Source organism: Neophocaena asiaeorientalis, unplaced genomic scaffold, assembly GCF_003031525.2.
Source record: "Neophocaena asiaeorientalis asiaeorientalis breed wild unplaced genomic scaffold, Neophocaena_asiaeorientalis_V1.1 scaffold79, whole genome shotgun sequence".
Taxonomy (NCBI): domain Eukaryota; kingdom Metazoa; phylum Chordata; class Mammalia; order Artiodactyla; family Phocoenidae; genus Neophocaena; species Neophocaena asiaeorientalis.
In genome coordinates, this window is record NW_020175402.1 from 5,013,257 (window position 1) to 5,037,600 (window position 24,344).

At 53.0% G+C, this 24,344-nt stretch overlaps 1 protein-coding gene across 1 annotated transcript in view; it reads right to left on the minus strand.

The window, feature by feature from the left end:
* SLC9A1 (solute carrier family 9 member A1) overlaps positions 1 to 24,344 on the minus strand; it is a 50,072-nt gene that overhangs the window by 23,586 nt on the left and 2,142 nt on the right. The gene's annotated exons all lie outside the window — the stretch shown is intronic.

The window sequence follows — 24,344 nt, forward strand, 5'->3', positions numbered from 1 at the left end:
ACCCAGACATGGGAGCACTGAGCAGACCCAAAGAGTCTGCTCACACCGTGTGGCTGGTTGGCCATCTCCCGTCCAGACTGCTCAAGGGCAGGGACCCTGTCTTACTCACCGCTGACTCTCCAGCACTTAGCACAGAGCCTGGCACAGGGCAAGGGTAAAACTTGTTTGTTGAGTCTGCATGACTATTTGAGGGCAGAATTCCTGTCCTAATTTAACCTAATCTCCAGTGTTTGGCACTAAGCTTGTGTGCACTAAACACTAGCTGAACTGGCCTGAGTCTGAAGGAAGGGCTGGGGTTAGGGAGACACGGGGAAGACCTTCCAGGCAAAGCCCCAGCGTCCGGAAAGGCAGGACAGGCGGAACGAATGTGGTGTAGGCAGAGGACTTCTACTGGGCGTAAATGACAGTGAAGGCTGAAGAGGAAACCATCACTCAGATGGTCATAAAGCAGCCTTTTCTCTGGTCCTCACTAAAACCCAAGGCAGTAGACAACAGATGAGGAAGCAGAAGTTCAGAGAGATCCAGACATGCACCCAAGATCACGGGTAACAGCAGAGCCAGGTCACAAAGCTGAGACCACTGACCCAGTCCAGGGCTCACCCAGGGCCAGACTGTGAAAGGCCTTAAGTAGCCTGGAGAGGGAATTCTGGGTCAACCTGGTGAACCAGGCAGAACTGCTGGAGGGCTCTGACTGAGGAGGTGAAAAAGTCCTGCCTGCAAGCACCCTGGGGAGGGAGTCAGGGAGATGGTGCTGCCCCCAGGCTCAGCACCCTGGGGTGGAGCAGAGCTCTCCAACTGCCTAGCCATCAAGTCTAGGATCCAGGGGCAGCCGGCACTGCTTCTTGCAGATTCTAGCAGGTGGACAAGCCCAGCCTCCATCTCACCTCCAAATGCCTGCAGAGACCAGGAAGCAACATTGGGAGAGGAAAAGGGCCTGAGCCAAGCCCAGGGTGGGGCTCAAGAGATCCGGATTCCAGTCTAGATCCTGCCACCACCTCACTAGGTGCTTTGAACAAGCCCTTGCCTTTCTCTGGCCTCAGCTTCCCCATCCTCAGGGGCATGTTGAGAGTCTTTCCAGCTCTGACATCTGACCGATGAGCCCCGCTCGTGGACAAAGCTGGGGCTCTGTAATGTCGTCTCTGTCCATGCCAACAAGCATGATGTCTAGGCTCAGAACAGTCTTCATGCAGAGCAAGACTGCACAAGCAGCATGGGGCAGTGTACAGAGTCTTGGTCTGCCAACAAGCGAGCTGGCTTCTGTTCTAAACTTGAACTTCTCTGTGATCTCTGGCAAATCACGGTACTGCCCTGAACCCCACTTCCTTCCCCTCTAGCATGGGGATAAAGCAATACCGTGGCACAGGGTGGCTGTGAGAAAGAGGAGGGAATGGAGGTAGAAAGACTGAGAGGAAAATAAACACCCAGAGAGCTGCGGCAATCACCGTGACGACTCCGCTTTCAAGGAAGATGCGGAGGGAGAAGGACACATCTTGGAGGGAGGGGTGGGATGGCAAGGGGCCTCTCTGCTCCTGGGGAGCAGGGCATGTCTGCCCTCCAGGGCTCAGCCTATTGTGTGGCCCAGCGTGGCTGCCACCTGACTTGGGTTCCACAAGAGCACAGCAGGAAGATGGTGACACCAGAGGTGCTGGGCCCTCCGCGGGAGTAGAGACTCACTCTGAAGCCTTGGCCCAGCCAGGCAGCCAGGCCCTAGTGAGAGGAGGAACCCCGGTCAGGCGGCAGTCTGCACTAGAGGCAGCTTCTCTTGGGGGCCCAGCAGCCAGCTCTCTGGGGGACTGAGGCAGAGGGGCTGGTCCTGGGCTTGTAGGAGGGCTGGGCCAGGGGAGGCAGTCCAGGTGCAGGCTGGGAGCAAGATGGCTGGGAAGGGAGACACTGAAAAAACACACCAGCGTGTCGCCTCAGAATTCTGTCCCAAGTTTCAACTCAAACTCAGTTACCAGAGGAGGCAGGGAGGCTGGTCTTGAGAACCCAGCAGCCTGGTTTCCTGGCTCTGCCACCTACTAGCAGGCACTCAACCACTGAGTCTCCATTTCTTCATCTGAAAAGTGGGGCTCATAATCATTTCTACGTCAAAGGGCTGTCCTGAGGGTCCAAGGAGATGATGTATCTGGAGCAAAGGGCTGCCAAAGAAAGTGCTCAGCAAAGGGCATGGTCCCATCGCTGTCTCCCCAGTCCCAGGCCAAGAGGGCCCGCTGGCACCAGAGCACGGCTACCAGGGACGCAGCTGTCAGGAGGCCAGGGCACCTTCTGAGGCGGCCCCTCTGAAGCAGAGCTTGGTGCCCTGTCCCTGCCATCACTGGTTCCAGGCTGAGCCTGGCTGGCAGGAGTTTCCAGAGGTGCTGAGAGAAGACAGAGGGGACGCTGAAGAGAGGCAGAAGCCCCACTGAACCTGCTTCTCGTCCCCTATAAGACCTGTAGAGCTTTCTCCCAGGGCACCTGAGCACAGATCTTGAGAGCTGTGGATGTGGCTGGGGCCCTGCGGATGCAGGTTCCCTGAAACCTCGGCAGCAGAGTCCCTGCGGTTAAGCTGCTGGAGCTTCCCCCTAAGCAGGTGCCCGAGGCATCCATCTCGGGTCTGCCCTGAAAGTCTCCACATGCTTCTCCTGAAAACAGCCCAGTTGGCCGAGCGTTGCGAAGCGTTGGGGGCGGGGGGGTGGACACAGAGGAAGCATTGGCAGGCCTCTCCCCGCCTCCTCTCCCTGTCCACTGGGGACAGTTTGCCACCTCAGGCCTCTGGGAGCCAGGAGATATGCGGAGTAGATGGGAGAGCTGAGCATGCTCAGAGGAGGCTGCCCTTTAGAGGACACTGCAGAGATGAGGACACAGCCGGCTGCAGGCCTTGGTCCTGGTGCCAGGAAGGCCTGGGGCTCCAGAAACACCAAAGGGAAGTTGGACCTCTCCTGGCGAAGAAGATGGGCAGCAAAAAGCCACAGGAGGTTAGAAGAGGCAGGGCGTCCCCAGACCATTTCAATCTGACCCCTCCACTTCACAGATGCAAAGAATGAAGCCCAGAGACAGGCAGGGACTTGGCCAAGGTCACACTGCAAAGTGGTGGCAGAGCCAGGATTCACACCCAGGACTCAATATTCCAAAGCCAGTCCTCACTTGGAACACAATACCACCCCTCATACTACTCCCACCTTTTTTCAAAGAACCACCTTTTTTCTAGCACTTCACTGTGATGCTTTGCACACATTAACTACATGGTTCTCCTGAAAGTTCTCTGATACAGGTATTGTCATCCTCATTCTGCAGCTAAGAAAACGGAGGCAGAGAGAGGTGAAGGGACTTAACCCAAGCCCTACAGCTGGTCTTTTTGACTCCAGAGCCACGGCTCAGCTAGGCTGCCTCCATCTCTGAGCCCTGGCTTTCTGTCCTGCTGGCTGGGAGCAGAGCCTCAGTTTACTTCCAGCTCTGTCACTCCCTCACTGTGTGACCTTGGAGGTAAGCCACCCACCCACTCTAAACCTCTGATTCCCTCTAGGTAACCCCTAGCAGTACCCACGTGCCCTGGTTCTGCGTGTGCTTTGCTTGCAGAACCAGGAGCCATCTGGCACCCTAGTGAAGAGGAATGGAACTCTTGCAGAGGTACCTCCCAGGCCTGGGTCGGGCCTGTGCGCACTGCCTCAAGGGGCACAGCGTAGCCCTCCAGCTGCCCACCAGCATAGGAAGGGAGAGTCACACCAAGCCTGTGCTTTCTCATTTCGCCTTAGTAACGCCATGAGATAGGCAGTGTTTCCATTTTCCGAGGAGAAACTGAGGCTCAGAGCCTACAGAACTTGCCCAGATGGCACACAGCAAGCAACACAACTTGCTTGCTGTATTTGATCCCAGGACCACCTGATCCCCGAAGACAAGCTCTGCCCTCAAGCCAGGCTGCTCAGTAGGAAACGACCTGTAACAGCTTCCTACTGTCTATCACTCTCATCCTCAGGGCACAGGTTCCAGAGTCCGGCTCAGATTGTGTGGGGAGAGCCTGGCTGGAGGCTGGGAGCCCATCAGTGAAGAGCCAGGCGTAGAGGGGCAAGGTCCCAGGCAGGCTGAGAGGCTGCCCACCTGCCTACTTGCCTGCCACCAGCCCGCCCCATAGAAGGCAGTGCCCCATGCCCAGGAAGGAGTAAAGAAAGTCTCCACGAACACCTGCTTCCCCCTGGGCAGGGCCCATCGTATGATCCTTCACATGGTACAGAAGTGGGGATACCTGTGGCAGCAGAAGCCGGGAAAGTAGCCCCTGCAGGGTAGGACACGGAGGGCCTGGAACTCCGGCTGGAGCCCCAATTCTAATCAGCTAGCTCAGTGGCCAGCTTCCGCTTGAGATGGGGATGTTAATGATGACAGCCTCACTGAGGGCTCCTTAGTCCTCACAACTACCCAGTGTGGGAGGCCCTATCATACCCACATCACAGATGAGGAACCTGAGGCTCAGCGAGGCTAGGTTGCTTGCCCTAGGTTGCTTGCCCAAGGCCTCCTAGAGGGTAAGTGGCAGGGCCAAACAGGACTCCAGCCCAGGAAGCTGACTCCAGAGCTGACAGGTACTCATCCTCCAGGGCGTTTCTCAGCCAGGTTCCTCATCTGAGCCACAGAGAAAATGATCTGGATACCATTTTCTCAATTCTCTGAAGGATGGACCTAACTAGAACTGTCTCAGAATGTTCAAAGGACCAGGCTGGGGGCCTCAGTATGGAATAACTATTGTTGTTATCAGTGGAAAGGAAAGAACACTGTCCCTGAATGCCAGTCCCCACACTGTCCTAACTATGGGTCTCGGGTTTGCTCCCCTGTGAGCGGAGGGGACCAGAGAACCTCAAATGGGTCTTTCACTCTGGCTTCCCAGGATTCAAGGTCACTCAGTTCTTCCACTTTCTGGTGCGTGTGACCCTGGGTAAGCTAGTTAACCTCTCCAGACCACAAGGTCCTCATTTATAAATGGGGACACTTCCACCCACCTCACAGGGTCAGGCGAGCCCCATTGTGTTGCTGAAGGCAAAGGGCCCGTGAGGTAAGGCTCAAGCACCAGGTGGTGGTGCCTCCCATTCTTTGAGCAGGACTCCTGTGACGTCACCATTCACCGCCTCTAGAACTCGTGTCGCTCCACAACCTCACCCTGAAAGCAGATACCAGGGTTCAGAGCCCCTCGCCAAGCCCCACCCTGGACCAACAAGGCACTCCCAGGCAGGGCCTTGCGAGCTCCCTGATATCACTGCCCTGGTGCTTTCATAATGAGCTGCGGCTCCTAGACGGATGGGAGCCAGAGCACAGGAGCCATTTCCGCCGCTGTGTGCCTGGCACCACATGCGGTAGCTAAACACCGAGGAAAGTGGGGCCCTCCTGGGCTGGTACCGTGCAAATCTTATCATGCCAAATTCTTCCCGGGAAGGGGCAGGTAGTGAGGCAAAGGCCCAGCCCATGCTGGTCAGGGTTTTGTTTCCAGATTCTTGACCTCAGCCTAGGCTGTAATCTCACAGGCCTGGACAACCCCCCTCTACCCTCTCGTAGAAGTTGTGAGGGTGAAGCCTCAGGAGACCTGAACACTGAGCTGGAAGCTGTCTGAGAGACTACTCAGATCCAGGCCTTTGTCTACCTAAGGACAGGGGCAGCGGTGCTAACTTGGTTTCTTAGGAGGAGGAAGTGAGCTCCATGGGGCTGGGGGACTCACACAGCCCCAGGTTTGGGGGTCCTAGACCAGGGCTGCATCTCCTATCCATCCAAGTCCCATCCAAGTCCCCGCTCCTCTGCCCCACCTCCCTGCCTCTCTGCTTTCTTGGACCAGGGGAGGGTGGGGACAGATCAGTGCCTGGAAGATCTAGTCTCCAGTGGCCTCAGTCAGTAACCAGGGGGAGAGCACCCTTCCTGCCTAGCAGGGAGTCCCCACAGATAGGAGGTGGACCGGTTAGAGCCAAGCTCTGGTCCAGAGAGAGTGGGAACGGTGGGGAAGGGGGCGGCGGCGGCAGGCGGGGGTGAAGTGGGGTGCTCTGTGAAGCTGTAGCTCCTACGCCTCCCTTGGTTCAGGTCTGGCTCCATCACTTGCTGGCTCTGTGACCTTCCCGAAGCCACTGTTTCCTCACGTTTAAGATGGTGGGCTGAGTTAGATTCTCAGAGGCCTCCTCTAGCTCTGACAGCCCCTGAGTTTACATAATAACCAGCTCACACGCATCACTTTCCATTTTGCTTTGTACTTTCGCATACTTCATCTCATTTAAACCTCATGGCATGCTTCAGAGGCAAGTATGGGTTCTTCCAGGTTAAAGATGAAAAAAACAAAGCTCAGGGTATTTAAGCCCAAGAACACATCCAGATAGGGCGCAACAGAGCCAGAACTTGCACCCTGGGCTCCACATTGAGGAAAGCTGAAGGCAGTCCAGCCAGGCCAGGGTGAAAGGCCTGAGAGACCGGTTCAGGAGCTCACTTAGCCTGTCTCTCTCAAAGCTGCTCCACTGACACAGAGAAGGGGACTCTTTCAAAAGATCAGATTTAATGACAAAAGTAAGTTGCAAAAGATTACGGACAGCATGTTATTATTGCGAAGCTGTTTTCATTAAAAAGAACTTCATAAAACTGTAGGGAAAAGTCCAGGCAGACACACTGAACTGTGAAGACGGATCAGCTCTGAGGAGCAGCTGGGGTGAAAGGTATGATTTGCATGTTTTTCTTTAAATACTTATGTAGTGTTTGTTGGTTGTTTTTTTGTTTTTTTTTTTCCTTTTTACAAACGACAACAACAAAAATCTGGGGGGAATTTTCTGGGCAGCAGCTCTAAGTCAAAACTCAGCATTAAACGTGTTACTGTAATTGATTATCTCACTGAATTATCAAAAACCCTATGGAGGATAAGAATATTCATAGCAGCTTTATTCATAATTGTCAAAAAAGGGAACCAACCCAAATGCCCACCAACAGGAGAATGAACCAACTGCGGCTTACTCACACGAGGCGATGCCGCAAAGCTATGGAAAGAACAAACCTCTGGGACATGCAAAGATAAAGGGAAACCTCCCAGAAATGCTGAGCAAAAGAAGCCAGAAACAAGAGTACCTGTGCCTGACTGTGGGTGTATATGGAGTTGAAGAACAGGTACAACCAAGTGACAATGACGGAAGACAAAATGGTGGTTCCCACAGGGGAGAGTTGGGGTACAGATTGGGAAGGGCAGAGGGGACTTTGGTGGGGTACACAGATGTCCTTTATCTCCATCTGGATGTGAACATTTGTAAATAATCAGCGAGCTATATGTACACTTTAAGATCAGCGTACTCTACTGCGTGTATGTATGTTATTCCTCGATTAAATGAACAGAGGGAAAAAGGTTTAAAAAAAACATGCAGGCGAGGTACTTCCCTGGTGGCACAGCGGTTAAGAATCCGCCTGCCAATGCAGGGGACGTAGGTTCGATCCCTGGTCTAGGAAGATCCCACGTGCTGCACAGCAACTAAGCCTGTGCGCCACAACTACTGAGCCTGCGCTCTAGAGCTAGTGAGTCACAACTACTGAAGCTCATGAGCCTAGAGCCCGTGCTCCGCAACAAGAGAAGCCACTGCAATAAGAAGCCCGTGCGCTGCAACGAAGAGTAGCCCCCGCGAGCCACAACTAGAGAAACCCTGCACACAGCAACGAAATACTAACGCAGCCAATAAATAAATAAAGCAAAATTTTAAACAACAACATGCAGGCGAGAATTATTTCCAGATAAAAATGATGCTGTGGGTCAGGTACTCAGCCCAAGGTTATACAGCTGGCCGGTAGTAGAGCTGGGATTCAAAGCCAGGTTTGTTAGATTCTGAAGACCTTAAGCCGCCAGGCTATACTGACCCCTGACTTCCCCGAAGGATGCCCTGAATCTCCCAATGGGTCCCTGTGTCACTGCAAAGGCAGCCTTGCCCCTGGGTTCAAGACCGTCTACGGCCATCTGGCTCTTCACTGTTATCCCTGTGGTTCAGTCACCTGCTCACACCAGGTGGATGGAGCCTGGCTCCCCGGAAGGCTCGGCACACTGAGGGCTGCGGTCTAACCGGTGAGGCCAAAAAGGAGCAGAGGCCACACCCACAGCTAAAGTCTTGGGCCCACTGGGAGCTGGGATGAGAGGAGTGCTCTGTGCCAGAAGGGGGTGCCTGGTACACACCCACTTACCATAACAGGCCCTGGCCCACAGTGATGGAATTTCAGATGTGTAAGGATAGCTAAGCAGCAGTGCCGGGCCTGGGCTTGGCTCTGATACCCAGCCCAGCGCTCCAGCCGCGAGGCTTCACTGCCTCACATTCTCCCATTAGGACCCCAGCTCCTGTTGACCCAGAAAAGCCAGATCCTGCCAGTCGATCTCACCCTTCTTCCCCACCAGGGACCAGGAGCAGAGGAGCCCTGAGGAACCTGGCTTCCCCAGAGCCACCACATCCTGCTTTAGACTTCCAGCCTGCCCAGGCTCCCCTCCCCCTCCAAAGGGAGCCACCTCCTGCTGCTTGGCATGGATCTCCCTCTCCCGCTACATCCTCTCCACTCTCTCCCCAACTCCTACACAATCCTTGTCCCAAATCATTTCCTGCAGCTTCCCATCTGATCAGTTTCTTAGGAAGCATAATTATCCAGGGAGGGAGGAGGTGGAAAATTCCCAGAGCCAAGAACGCTGGGGAAAAGTTCATCCAGTTCATTCTCCACCTGCCAGGAGAGCCTCTGTCCTAAACACAAGCCAGTCAGTCACGGTCACACCTCCCTCTTAAACCTCCGCAGTTCCCACCACTACACTACAGTCCTCGCTGCTCTGCAGTGAATCAGAAGCCCTTCTGATCTGGCCCAACTTCGGTGCGGGCCTCATCACCACTATATTCTAAGTGACGGCGCCAGAACTGAGACCGTCTGCCACCAGGGCCCACGCTGCATTGTGCCGTCTCCCTGTGTCACTTCAGCCTGCCTTGTATTTAAGCTGTTTACACGTCTATCTCCCACACAGCCCTGCCATTGCGTAGTAGGTGCTCAGACGCAAGCTGAGGAGAAGGTGGCATGCCCAGGGCCAGCCGCCTCACGCCTGCAGAAGGGCCAGAGGACTGTTCCAGAGGAACAGTAAAGGAGGGAAGGAGGGAAGGGCCACTCACTCCATCACAGAAGAGCTCCGGACCAGGAGCTAAAGACCTGCACTAGCCCAGCTCTGCCACCGCCCCCTGTGGCCTGTGGGCAAGTCATTTCCTCTCTGGCCTTCTGCTTCCTCCTCTGCTAGATGAGGAGGCCTCGCCGCTGCTCGGTGCTCTGCACGGCACTGTCACCGAACCTCCACATCTCTGCCCTCAGTCACCACACAGCTGCAAGGACAGGAGCCGGGATTCGAGTCCAGGCCTTTTAACCCCCAACGCCCTTATCTTTTTCAATTACACCTCCTGGACTCGTAACTCCGTCTCTAGCATCCCTCCCAACAGTCAAGTCCAATTATCTGATTCCAGGCCTGCCCTTTCTGGGCCTGATAACTCCCTAGGCCATGTGGGACCGGGACCGTAAGGTTTAGGCGGTAAGAGGCATGTCAGGGCCCTGGCGCTCGGTGGCGCCACGCCTTCCACATGACAGGTCTGGTGACATCCTGCCTAGAGGTGCTGGGGCTGGGCAGGGGAGGGGCAGGAGTCCAGCAGAGCCTGGCACCTCACTCAGCCCCTCCCCTCGCCACGTGCTTGCGCCGCCCCCCTCCTGCTCCGCTCCGCTCCCTATCCACTCCTCCCTGGGCACGGCTCTCCATCCCGCTCCTGGCCTGGCCAGAGATGCCTGTTGGGAAGCTTCACTCTTGTTGCTCTCACAGACCTGGCTGAGTAGCCCTGGGCCAGGGTCCTGCTTTGCTTGGCTCGCTGTGGCCCAAAGCCAGAGCCGACCCTGGGAGCCATCTCTTGACCCCTAGGCTGCTCTGCACATCCCTCCCCAGCTCACTGGCACCGCACGCACCTAGAATCCAATCCGATGCCTAACCCAAGGCCCACAGGCCAAGCAGGGTCTGGCCCCCACCTTCCTCTCCGTCCTCACACCGCACCTCCCTCTTATTCCACCCCAGCTTCCTCAAAGACACTCTCCTCAGGGGCCCTGATCTTTGCAAGGTGGGCGCCTTCTTGTCATTGGCTCAGCTCAAAAGCCAGCTCCTTAGAGAGGTCTTCGCTGACCATCCAAAGTAGCACATCTTTCTCATATTTATTTTCTTCCGGACACTTACCATGGCCTGACGTTGTGCCCACTGTGCAACGCCCCACACTGGCCTGTGGGTCCCCTGACGTCGGGAGCCTCCTCATCTTGCTCCCGGCTGTGTCCTCAGCACCCAGAAGACTGTCTGACATGGGCTGGGGCGGAGGGTGGTGAGGCGTGGGCTACATATTAGACTAGGTGGCCAGGGAGGCCTCTCTGAAGAGACGGCATCTGACCCAGAGCATGAATAAGGCAGCCGGCCTGTGGCCATCTCCAGGCAGTCTTCCAGGTTGGGGAAAGCAAGCGCCACGGCCCTACGGAAGGGGAAGAGGTATGGCAAGGCTTGGTGTGTTTGAGGAACCCAAGAAGGTTGGTGTGAGTGGTGGGAAGAGAGCAGCAGGGAGTGAAGGAGAGAGAGGAATAGGCCACACCTCTCCTGGATTTTATCCCAAGTTCATCAGGAAGCAACTGGAAGGTTTTAGCAGGGGAACACCACATTGTGAGTCACGTTTCTAAACGACCCCACTGGCCGCTCTGTGGAGAGCTGATTACAGGCAGAGGGAGAGTGGGGCCAGGAGGCCACTGGAGTCATCCAGGTTAGAGATGCTTGTGGCTTAGATAGGGAGAGCAGAAGTGGAAATGGAGAGAAGAGGAAAGCGTTCGATCCGTGGAGCCATCTGTCCACCGGCCTGAGAGGCCTGGCCGACTCTATATCCCTCTGGCTGGAGTTCTAGACGCCTGGGAATCCAGCCCAGCCCACCTACCCAATCTTATTTCTCAGTGAACCCCAGCCCAGACTTTCCCCCCAGCTGGCTGGGCCTCCTCTCAGCTGCCCAGTCACACCTGCAGCAGGTGCTGCAACCCTCACTTGACCTGCCACCTGCCCTCCCCTTATGAGGGTCTAGTGAAGGCACCTGTGCAAAGGCCCCTGCTCCCTGCTCATTCCAGCCACATTTCTCCCCTCTCTGAAGTCCTCCTGGGCTTTGAGGCAGTGGCACAGCAATCATCAAGCACTTAATTATTCCCTCTTCCACTTTCCCGAGGTAGCTGTAAGCTGGATAAAGGCAAATCCCATGACTCGCACCCTTCGGGCCTGTCGTGACACTCAGACAGTGATGTGCTGTGTGGAGCCCTCAGTACAAGGCCAGGCACTCAGTAGGTCTCACTCAATGGTAGCTTCCTCCTTATCGCCTGCATACGAGGACACCCATCCCTGGTGTTCACTGTCCCACAGGGAAGCTCAGCTTCTCTGCCAAGCCAGGCACATGGGTTAAGTACGTTTGGGGGTGAGTGAGGTGGAGGGGATGCAGAATGCCCCAATGGGTTTCAGAAGCAAAAGTCAACGGCTCTGCATCATCTATGCTCTGCATTATCCACATGTCGTCTTTCTCCAGCTCCTCCCTCCGTGTGAAATGAGCAAACTCCTGCTTAACCTTCAAGCTCTGGGAAGCCTTCCCGATCCGCCCACCACCCAACTCCTCCCGTGCACCCACAGTCCTGTGGGCCCTGCTGTGGCACTTCACAGCACATGGCAAGTGCCAGTTTCCATGTCAGCTGCTCCCATGAGGCTGGGATTATATTTATTCATCTTTCCATCTTCAGCACAGCGTTTATCATGCACAAATCAGTGTTTACTGAGTGTGTGTCTCCCCCTCTTCCAACTGAAGGCCAAACTCAGACACTTCATCTCACAGTCTCATTTTATGCCCACCCCATTCCTGGTGACATTCAGCCCTACCCCAATGTCCTCCAGCCCCCTTACCTAAAACCATCCTCCACTGCTAGACTTCACTCTCATTTCATCTTCCTTTTTTTAAAATTATTTTTTATTTATTTATTTTTGGCTGTGCTGCACAGCTTGTGGGATCTTAGTTCCCCAACCAGGGATTGAACCCGCACCCTTGGTGGTGAGAGTGTGGAGTTCCAACCACTGGACTGCCAGGGAATTCCCTCCTTTTCCTTTAATGTTACAGGACAGTGGTGACTCCCATTTCTGAGAGCTTATGATGTACTCGGGGCTTTACAGACATTACCGCATTTGACTGGGAAGACTGAGGCTCACAGGGTGGCGTGGTTACGAAGTGGCAGAATCTTCTGCCCTTAACGCTGGCACAGATCACCTGGCACCTCATCACAGCTGGGCCTATTTTAAAAATCCTCATCTGCGGGCTTCCCTGGTGGCGCAGTGGTTAAGAACCCGCCTGCCAGTGCAGGGGACACAGGTTGAAGCCCTGGTCCGGGAAGATCCCACATGCCGCGGAGCAACTAAGCCCGTGCGCCACAACTACTGAGCCTGTGCTCTAGAGCCCATGAGCCACAACTACTGAGCCCGCGTGCCACAACTACTGAAGCCCGCACGCCTAGAGCCCGTGCTCCGCAACAAGAGAAGCCACTGCAATGAGAAGCCCGCGCACCACCACGAAGAGTAGCCCCCGCTTGCCGCAACTAGAGGAAGCCCGCACACAGCAACAAAGACCCAACGCAGCCAAAAATTAAAAAATAAATAAATTTATTAAAAAACCATCATCTGTTCTGCAAAATTTAGTGCTTTTATAGCTACACATCAAATTGTCATACAAAATCGTGCTCATTAAATGTTTCAAGTGAAAAGTCTTGCTACTCCAGCCAGGTGGTGAAAGGATTGTTATGTAGGAGAAACAGCATAGGACTTGGAATGGGAAGCCCTGGGTCTGGCTTCAGCTGTGCCATAGTCAGGCTATGTGACCCTAGGCAAGTCACCTAACCTCTCTGGGCCTCAGTTTCCTCATTTGTAGAAAGAATTAGGACAGTATCTCCCCAAAAGGTTTCCTGATGCATGCCAGAAAGTGCTCTACCCACTTCACTAAAATAATAAATTTTGGGACTCCGCTGGTGGCACAGTGGTTAAGAATCCGCCTGCCAATGCAGGGGACATGGGTTCGATCCCTGGTCCAGGAAGATCCCACATGCCACAGAGCAACCAAGCCCGTGTGCCACAACTACTGAAGCCCACGCACCTAGAGCCCGTGAGCCACAACAAGAGAAGCCACCGTAATGAGAAGCCCACGTACCGCAACGAAGAGTAGCCCCCGCTCGCCGCAACTAGAGAAAAGCCCACACGCAGCAACGAAGACCCAACGCAGCCAAAACTAAATAAATAAAATAATTTTATTAAAATAATAATAATAATTTTTATTTACCTGGAGCCACCTGCCCCCTGTGTGTAGCACAGCACTGGATGCCCAGCAGGGCATCAGTAAGTCTTGCTGAGTGATTTTTCAGTTGCTGGGAGATTCAAGACTCACAGAAAACAAGCTGGTATTTCTCCTCCTCCTGATCCTAGAAGGACTCCTAAGTGCCACCATTTATCATATGTTCAGAATGTGTCAAGCCTGTGCCATGTATCTTACAAGGGTACTCTCCCTGAATCCTCCCAACATCCCTGCCAGGTGTTACCCCATGTTGGGGATGATCAAAATGAGACACAAACAGGGTAAAGTGACTTGCCCGTAGTCAAGGTGCTACAGTGGTAGAGCTTAGATTTGAACCCAGGTCTGTCAAGTTGCAAAGCCTGTGTTCCTAACCACCATGTTTCCAAAGGAAACTGCTCTGGGACACTCCTCTGCAATCCAAAGGTCCTGCCTCAAGTAGAAGCTTCTGGCTGTGCCCAGTGAGCCCTGTTTCACTCGAGCGTCTCATCTAAATCCTACCTATTCTTTAAGACCTAGTTCACCAGTCACCTCCATAAAGCCTCCCTGATCCTCCCAAGCGGGAAGGTCTTTCTGCCTTCTCTAAACCCTCAAAAAATTCCATCTTCACCTCGACTCGCACCCACTTTCTACTGCCTGACTCCCCTGCAACTATACTGAATTTCTCAGACCAGTCCTTGAGCTCTTTGAGAGAAGCAGTTCTTGGGCATCTTTGTTTGTTCCACCAGCCAGGCAGGCCCAGAAGGGTGTGGTAGGGTGCCAGCTCCCCTCCCCCACTGAGCTGTAATCTGAGTCTTGGGCTGGGCTCAGTGAGGTGAGCTGGCCCTGCCTCCACACTGGCATCCTGCCTACCTGGTACGGCATCCAGATTCCTGTGGGCCCTGGCCCCAGGAGATAAGATCTCATTCCCTGGTTTGAGGGCAAAGATGCTATAAAAAGCAGAGCACCCAGGCTCAATATTGGCTTGTAAAGGAGTACAAAAGCCTGAAGAATTTGATGGGTGAGGGCAGAAGCTTCTGGGTCCCAAGGCTTGCACTTGGTTCTCCTGCAAGGATCTGTATGACCAAAGCCAAGTGGCTTCTCGGCCAGGAACAGCTCTTCTGATGCATAGTCCAGCATGAAGCTGCCGTTCCTTAGGCTTTTAGGGGCCACTAGAGAGGTACCAATGCTTAGATACCAACATCAAGGCCAAAGACCACAGCCCCTCCTCTTGGTCCAGCTCTTACTGCCTAGAGACCCCTGAGTTAGTTAACAGAGCAGGGAAAGCCCTCCCTGCCCTCCCGTTAATTCACTTGTGAATATGAGCACATCCTCTCTCGGCCTTAATGGGGAGATGAGAGGACTGGATCAAAACATCTCCATCTCTCCTTTGGGCCCTGGGGCCACAGGCTATGATAAGGTTCTTTCTACCTCTAATATTCTACAGGTAGAATAATATTGTCTACTTTCATTCCCGGAAGCAGAGTCAGAGCAGGAGATGGGGGTCCTCAATCCAAGAAACAGCAGAGGCCAATCGGGGCTGCCTAGTATTATGCCCTCAAAGCCCGTCCCCTTAAAAGGCAATGGCTTGTTTCTGCTGCCTCCAAGGTAGCTGCTTCCCGTAACAGAGTCTCAGAGGACAGTCTGGGCCCTGGCCACTTTAGGAAAAAGGGCAGGAGGACTGAGTTACCTCCCAGGGTGTCAGCTGAGCTCACCTTGGAAACCCACCAGAACCAGGGGGCAGAATGAACCCAGTACTTGCCCTGTCTACACTGGGCAGGGGAAGCCTGCTTCATCTGCTTTGATCCCCAATCCGGAAAAGTTTCTCTCTGCTTTACAGAATCATCTTCCCTCCTCTTCTCCTGGGACACAGCTTGTTCATTCTGACTGGATTCATTCCCCTTGCCTAGAAGGAGTTCTGCAGTTCCCCAGGCAAACCCCTCTCATCCCAGAGGTAAGTACCACTTCGTCCAAGGAAAGCCCTTTACCCTTCTTCAGATTCCCACAGGACAAGGGCCAAAGCTCTTAACCTTTGGCCGTGGGGTGGGGGCACAAATCCTGCTGAGAATCTATGGCTACTATGGGCTTTCTTCCTCTGATATAAACACACAAATGTCTGCAGATATTTGGAGGAGGATGGTCCATGGGTCCCCTGAACTCCATCAAGAACTCAGAAAGAATCTCAGAAACCTAGATCTAGATCCTAGAAGAACAGCAGGTCCCCAAGTCCATTCTCCCACCTAAGCCAGGATCCCTTCTAACAGCAAGTCCCCCTGAGAGATGTTCCTCTTCTCCACCTGGCCCACTGCTCAAGATCACCTCCTTCAGGGAGCCTTCACTTGTCTCTCCCCCTCCTCTCTGAGCCCCTCTGCATCCTAGCCAGAGCCACACAACTTCCCACCTGTGCTTTCTCCCCTGTGTGTTGTCTTACTTCCCCAGCAAGAGAGCTGGCTCTCTGCAGACCCATTCATTTAACCCCATAACCCTGAGCTAGAGTTGGAAATGACCATTACCATGAACTTGAGAATTCTGTGCTTTGAAGCCAGTGCTCATGATAGCAGTGGCCCATTCCCCCAAAGGATGGGGCTGTGGAGATCTCCTTCCAAGGGCCTCAGGCTGCCCAGGCCTCACCAGAGGAGGGGCTCCTCTGGGACCACTGCCTTTCCTGCTGGAAAGTCCCGGAGAGCCTTTCAACAACTGAAATCAACAGACAGGGAAACTAAGGCCCAGGGAGGCAAAACGACAATATTCAAGAAAGAGGCAGAGCTAGGACTAGGACCCAGGTCCCTGATTCCCAGCCTGGAGCTCTTTTCCTTACACAAGTGGCTTTATAAAAACTAAATCCGGTTACAATAGCCAGGACATGGAAGCAACCTAAGTGTCCATCAACTGATGAATGGATAAAGAAGATGTGGCACATATATACAATGGAATATTACTCAGCCATAAAAAGAAACGAAATTGAGTTATTTGTCGGGAGGTGGATGGACCTAGAGTCTGTCATACAGCCTGAAGTAAGTCAGAAAGAGAAAAATACCGTATGCTAACACAAATATATGCTAACACACATATATGCTAACACATATATATATGAAATCTAAAAAAAAAAAAAATGGTTCTCACGAACCTAGGGGCAGGACAGCAATAAAGATGCAGACGTAGAGAATGGACTTGAGGACACGGGGAGGGGGAAGGGTAAGCTGGGACGAAGTGAGAGAGTGGCATGGACTTACATACACTACCAAATGTAAAATAGATAGCTAGTGGGAAGAAGCCACATAGCACAAGGAGATCAGCTCAGTGCTTTGTGACCACCTAGAGGGGGGGGATAGGGAGGGTGGGAGGGAGACACAAGAGGGAGGGGATATGGGGATATATGTATAGCTGATTCACTTTGTTATAAAGCAGAAACTAACACACCATTGTAAATTATACTCCAATAAAGATGTTAAGATTAAAAAACAAGAAACAACGAAACCCGGGAACTCCCTGGCAATCCAGTGGTTAGGACTCCACGCCTTCACTGCTGAGGGCACGGGTTCAATCCCTGGTCAGGGAACTAAGATCCTGCAAGCCTCGCAGCCACAAAAAAAAAAAGATTAAAAACTAAAATCTGCCCTCACACTCTCACACTCATATATGCACAGAAAATTTCTGAAAAGATGCAGAAGAAAGTTAACAGCGGTAACCTCTGGGGAGTACGACAGTGGAGGTGGTCAGAGAAGTGAGGAGGAAAACTTTTACTTTTTACCTTAATACCCCTCTCTACTGTTGAACATGTTTTATTTATTCATATTATAAAAATAAACCTGCCACAGAAAGGAGATTCTGGCCCCAGTCCACTCCCAACACACACACAAAAACAAAGAGAAGACATAAGTCAACGTGTCTAGGTACAGCTATAAATTAGCAAGACTGCCTTTTTGCATGGTTTACGGCACTGGTCTCATTAATTCACAGTCACAGTGCGGTTGATGACTCGATGAATCTTCCTAGGAAAAGCTTAATTCAGTTAGGGCTCTCGGCAGCTCCCTGACGAAGCTCTGGTAACTTGCTTTTAATTATACAAATTGAGGGTAAACCAAACAGATGCAGACTTTCCCAGAGAGACCCCACCCAGCCCAGAGAGGATGCCCTAGAAGACCCTCCATTAGAGCCAGGCCGAGGGAGGCAGAGGGGGAGGAAGGCGGCTGTGGCAGCAGCACTTACACAGGTGCTGGCTGACGCCGAGAGCATCACTCTGTGTCAAGCTGGTTTCTTGTCTTCCTCAAAGGCTTCACGTGGACACTATGTCTACACGGAAGTCAGTCATGCACTTATTTGTCCCCCAAGTATTTAGGAGCCCTCCCCCTGTGCCAGGCACAGAGAAGAAAGCAAACAAAGGCTCTGCACTCAAGGGGCTTCCATTCTTGTAGGAGTCCTATCCTAAGAACAGCTCTCCCTGTCCTGCCTGCTTGCCTAATTCCTCTCCATCTTCAAGACTGGCTCGAATTCCACCTCCTCCGAGAAGCCTTCCCTAACCACCTGTGCCCTCGGGGACTGCTTGTTCCCTCTGAACTCTGCCTCTGCCAGGAGTCCGCCGAGACCTCAGCACAGATGGACCATTTTCTCCAAACAGACTGGAAGCTCCTGATGAGCCAGGCCTGGGTCTCACTCTTCTTGGTTCCCCGATGTGCCACAAGCTCAGAGCCCGCTGGCTGGTTTCAGCTGACCTGCCTCTACGACCCCACCTCGGACAGACGAATTGAGTAGCTGCTCTCAGTCCTGGCTGGCCAGCCCAAAGCCAGAGCCTCTGTGAGTCTGCCTGGCACACAGCAAGTGCTACGTAAGTGTTAGTTACTTATTATTTTGGTGAGCTCATAGATTCTGCCTGACCCAGCTGTGATGTCACCTCTCCGCTTTTCAGTGGCCTGGTCTCAGGCCCAGCACTGTGGAAGGGCCAGTCTGGGCTTAGGGGTAAGTGTCCCCCAAGGGACCGGGAAGGGGACTTGGGAAGGAATAGGAATTCTCATCCTGAATCTCACTCAGAGCTGCTTAAGGCTATATGTGGTTCAGGAAAGAACTTGCCTGGGTAATTTGGGGAAACTCCAGGTCATCAGCAAGTCAGTGTCACAACTCAGGGGTCATGTATGACCTAACAGACCCCAAAACTGGCCCCGCATGTTGAAAGAGCTTTCAGGGGAAGGAAATGAAGTCAGCACGATTCCAGGGAAGGGGGACAGCCCACTGATCCCGGCCCAACTCAAAACTTAGTTCAGTTAAAATTAGATTAGCCTGTAAGATTAAAAATACCCACATAGGGCTTCCCTGGTGGCGCAGTGGTTGAGAGTCCGCCTGCCGATGCAGGGGACACGGGTTCGTGCCCCGGTCTGGGAAGATCCCACATGCCGCGGAGCGGCTGGGCCCCTGAGCCATGGCCGCTGAGCCTGTGCGTCCAGAGCCTGTGCTCCGCAACGGGAGAGGCCACAACAGTGAGAGGCCCGCGTACCGGGGAAAAAAAAAAAAAAACCCACATATAATCACGGCCTGCCTTAAGTATCAGTTGATGTTTGTTGGCATCTAAAGAGATGGTTGGGCCCAGCGCAGTGTGTGCAGACAATCTTGGGGAGACGTGTCTGACTCAGACGTTTACAGGGGGAGCGAGTGCTGCAGCAGGAGGTCCACACAGGCAATGGATGACTAAGGAATAACCCAGGTCCTGGGTTTGCTTAGTGAGCCTTCTCTCCCCACCACGGAAGGAAAGGGGGGGCAGGTGGGGGAGGGTGACAGGAGGAGAGAGGGAGGGAGGGAGGGAGGCAGGCCTGCCAGCTGTGGACAGGCTGGCATTCCCGAAGGGAGCCCAGGGCTACTGAGCTCCAATGCCCTGTCCCTCCTGTGTTTCTGAATGCCACCACCTCTGAGAAGGGCTATTTGCTTAACCAAGAAATGATGCACAGAGAGCAGCCAAGACTTGAAATGCCTTTAATCCTTCCCTGTTCAAAATGATCATGGGAAAAATAAAACGTTTGAACTGAAAGGGAACCAGGGCATGATGATGAAAAGAACAAGAGCTCCAAAGTCAGACAGATCTGGGCTTCAACCCCACTGTTTTCTAGCTGTGCGAGTACCTGACACAGCCTCTGAAACAGGAGCTTAATAAGTGACAGCTAATACAGTTAACAAATATTTAACATAAATGTTACAAATTAGGAAATGAGGGCTCAGAGAAGTAGTGCCTTGCCTAAGGTCACACAGCTAGGCAGCAAAAAGCTAGCACCATACCATCTCTCAGGGTCTCTTGACCCCTTCCCTCTCCTGCCCCATTCAGCATGTGTTCTGTTGTAATTCACTTCTCTGCCTCTCCTTTCTCCTCCCAGAGGGCCTACAACACATCAAGGGAAAGGAAAAGTTTCCATTTCAAAAGTCTGCTGCTCCACAGACTGTGAGGATGACAGGTGCCAAGGCTGAGTCAGCCTTCACACTCTCACACACTTTCTTCATACAAATACAGGCATGCTTGAGGGGTTAAGAACTTGGAGTTAAGTTGGCCTGGGCTCCAGACCAACCCAAACCACCATGCTCCTTTAGCCCCTCGCTCCTCCAAGAAGAAACAGTGTCTCTCCTGTCAACCACTCAAGTTACCAACGTGGATGTGCCTGGTCATTTACTCCAGTTAAAGACCCTTGGGACCTCTGGTCGCCCTTGATCTTCACAACAACCTGACCAGGCAGGAAAGAGGACACGGCCTTGGGTTAGAAATCCAGGGATTGTGTCCTTTGCCACTTACTTGCTAAGTGACCTCAGGCAGGTCACAACCTGGGGCTCGGTTTCCTTAGATGTAAAATGGTTACATCAATACCACCTGCTATTCTAACCCACAGGACCATTGAGAAGATAGGAATTAAATACTGTACACGCAAGTGCTTTGGAAATAAGTCACAATACTAATGAGAATTACTACTAAACTCCACTCGCCTTACAGGCCTAAAGAGAGTTGTGCCATCTGCTTCCAGCACAGAGGCTGCCTCTCAGGGGATCCTGCTGGGCCCCAAGGGTAACCAAAAGCAGCCCAGTACCCTTCCAGCCCAGAAGCAGGAGATGGTAATCACAAGGTTAGCCATCCCCTGCTGGGCAAAGGAAACTACTCTTTAAGTGGCATCCCCCTGCCCAAGCAGGGAAGAAACAAGCTCAGTCAGACCACTGAGAGAGCAAAGAGACGGCAGGCAGGGTCACTAGCAGAGGATAAGGATAGGCCCAGCCTGGCTGCAGGATTCAGGTACACATATGTGGACTCACAGGGACAGAGGATGGGCCCAAAGCCGGCACAGAACCCCTACAGCTTTCTCAGGGCAGGGGGAGGGCTTCCACCTTCAACAAGTGCTAGCCCCCAGAGGGAGTCCTAAAATCCCGGAAGGCAGGTGCAGGGAGCTGGGCACCCACCCCGTGCAGGGGCCCGGGCATCTGCTGAGGAGGACGTGAGGGTCAGGAGACTGTGCCAAGGCTCAAACAGAAGATAAATGGCAATGCAGCATCACAGCAGATAACCCCTTTGGGCTGTTTCCTCATCTGTGAGACAGAGAGCCTTTATCTCATAGGATAATAGTAGGAATTAAATGAGATTACTTTTATAAAGTGCCTGACACCACTCTGTAGATACTCAATAGATGGTAATTCTTACTAAAACACACATCCCCCCCCCCAACAGAAGATATGTCACAGGGCAGGCTAGGCCTAATGCCAAAGTTGTGGATAAACAATAAGGGATACGGTTTTAGGGGAGAAATGAAAGCAACGGCTGTGGGCTGGAGTGGGCTGGGAAGACCGCCCAAAGTGGAGGAATCTGAACAGGCCCTGAAAGCTGCCACAGCACGTTGGGCTCTGTGCTAGCATTCTCACGTTTGGTCTCCACATCGATCCTGGAAGGTACAGATAGCATCCTTACCTTCCCGATGGGGCAAGTCAGGTTCAGAGAAACCAGGGGCCTGGTCACACAGGTAGCGAGGGGCAGGGGCAGAGCCCAGGCTTTTGTGACAACATCTGTCCTTCCTACCAGAGCTGGAGGGGCTAGGTGGGGCGGGAAGGAGAGGCAGGGTGCACCTCATGGGTGTTCAGCTGAATGAAGTCCAGGCGATATGACCAACAGAGGCCCTCTAAGTGTCCTGGAGCCTCAGGACACACATGTCCTACCTGAAGCTTCTTCCCAGTCCCCAGATGACCTCCCCTCCCACTATCCTGAAGTCACTCAGCTGTTTTCCCAAAGAGGAAAAGGTCACCTTTTTCTTTTTGGAGAGTTCCATCTGGGCTTCTAGAGACAGTTTCAAGGTGACCTTTAAGTTGTTCCTCTCTCCTTCTGAGAAGTGAGAGAGGCAAGTTCTAGTCTTACACAGGAAACCAGTTGCTGGGTCTGATATCCACGCACGTGAAGTGGGCAATAATGATCCCCATCTCCCCTCCTCACAGACTTGCTCTAAGGAGGCAATGGCAGAACACACCTTGCAAACACCAAAACCAGAAAAAGCTATAAGATGTGAAGGGACAAAGGAAGGTTTTTTGGTCTCTGATGAATACCTGCTTCATAGGCTGCCAGGAGTTCCGGGTCCGGGATATGCGTAAACAAACGCACGGGGTGCCAGTGGTGAGCTGGGTTACAGTGAGGCTCTCCCTTGAAACAGGCACTGGACTGGGAGCCAGGTAAACAGGGACAACGTGGAATTCATGCAGGGTCCAAACCACAATGGGAGGCGGAGGTGGGGGAGGGGAATGGGCCTACCTAAGGCTTGGAGTCATTCTCAGAGTTCTCCCAATAGTCTAACCCCAACTCACATCACGAGCCCCTCCTCACCAAGGAAAAGGCAAGAATCCCTGGCTGTCAGAGAGAGAAAAAAGGCCCAGAGACAGGAAGTGACTTGCCTAATGTGACCCCCTGAGTCACTTAGAAAAGAATCCATTAGCATCTACTCTAGAACTTCAGCTCTTAACCCCACCCTTCCCACACGCATCTCCCACAGTATCTACCTGAGGCTCTGCTCAACGATTAGGACAGGAGTGAGAACTGCGCACAGCACCTTCTATTTTTAAAGGAGGGGTAACTTGCAAGGGAAGCAGCTGCCCCAGATGACAGAATGAGGCCTCCAACATAGCTCCTACCCATGCTGGGGTCTGGGAGAATAGATAAGACCCCAAAATGAACTCCTAGGCTCCTGGGTAACTGACAGTACAGAGGGAGCATGGCCTCGGCACACACCCCATCCCCAAAGTCGGTTGGTGCCATGTCCCCTCCCCACAGGACCTGCTCTGGAGGCAGCTTAAGTGAAGGAAGAACAAAGTCAGTAGGACTGACTTTCAGTCCTTCCCGAAACCTTAGGGAAGGACTGCTGGTGGCAGCCTAGGTTGAGAGATTTGTAATCCTCCAGCCTCAGGGGAAGACTGTAGGAGGGGCTGAGGTAGGGATACATTTACCTTAGGTGGTTAAAATACTAACAGGAGCAGCTGCAACTCACTGAGTGCTTCCTATAGGTACAAAGCCAGCTTTACGTGCGTTAATTTATGTCATCATCACGCCAGCAGCATTATAACTAGATACTATTATTTCCCCCTTTTTATACTTGAGGAAACTGAGGTTCAGAGAGGGTAAGTGGCAGAGTGGTGCCAACCTCAATTCAACACTGCAAAGGGGGAGTTCCCCAGTGGCCTAGTGGTTAGGATTTGGGGCTTTCAACTGCCGCAGCCCAGGTTCAATCCCTGGTTGGGGAACTGAGATCCTGCAGGCTGCGTAGCCAAAACAAAAAAACAAAACAAAACAAAAACACTGCAAGGTAAAGGGAGAAATGGGCTTTCACTTTTTGCCACCTGAACTGGGACCCTTAAGATCTTTTGGCCATCTTTCTCTCTACCCTCTTCCCAGGATGGCCAGATGCTAGGGCACTCCTGTTTTCAGAGGCAGAAAATTGCCCTATCAAGCCAGAGACACAGTCTCTTGGAACTACAAATGCCCTCGGAGATCATATCCAGCCTCCTCACTTTACGATGAGAAAACTGTGGCCCAAGGGTGAGTGACTTGCCAGGGTTACCCAAGTCAGTGGAATGGCAGAAATATCAGACCTGCGAGAGGCCACAAAGATCAACTGACAAGTGGAGAGGGATGACTGGTGCAAGGTCACAGAGGGAGGTGGTATAAGAGGCCAAGTTTCCTAACTTCTAGACTGATACCCTTGTCATGGCACCACCTCTGCCAGCTGCCCAGGGTCCCGGGCACAGTTTTGGCAGGGACAAAGCAGGCCAAGCCTGACCCCATCAGGATTAGAGGTAATCAGGCCTGCAGAGACAAACTCCTGACTATCCAGAGTAGGATCTTTGTGGTCATGATGTCGACCCACCAGAAGGCACTGAGACCCACAGTGCGTGCATTAGCCTCGAATGCCCTAACACAATGCCAGGTGAGGGGGTTGGAAAGAGGAGGGCAATTTATAAATAGTGCTTATGAGGCCTCTTCCTGGTCTCACACAGGCAAATGACACATCAGTCACTTCAGCTTCTTACCAACAAATTAAGACACAGGGTTTCACGATTCAATTGATATGGTAAAATTTAGAGATGCTTGCCAGTTTCACAGGTGGGCGAGACCTGCAGAAAAAGGCCCCAGCTTGTTCAAGGTCATGGATTTGTCAGAATCAGTACACATGGCTCCCCTTGCCCAGGCCTCGATTTTTTTCCGGGAAGCTGGCTGCCATCAGGGGATAGGTGCTGGTGGCCCAGCTCCATGTGCAGGCCTGCTACTGTCACAGCACCAAAGCCCCGTATCAGGAAGCCAGCTCCTGGATCAAAACAGAAGCACGAGTGCCCTCCTGCAGCATGTCCCAGAGCCTGCCTCATACCAGCCTGGCATCGCCACTGAGCTCCTGCATGTCCTTGGGAAAGCTGCAAGGCTTCCTGCCAAGAGTCACAAACTCTCCAAACCCAAACCAGCAGAGTTCCAGGCCCCCGTGCCTTCCACAGCTAGCTGGGGGCTAGAAAAGCAAAGGCAGCTTTCAACCCCCCCCC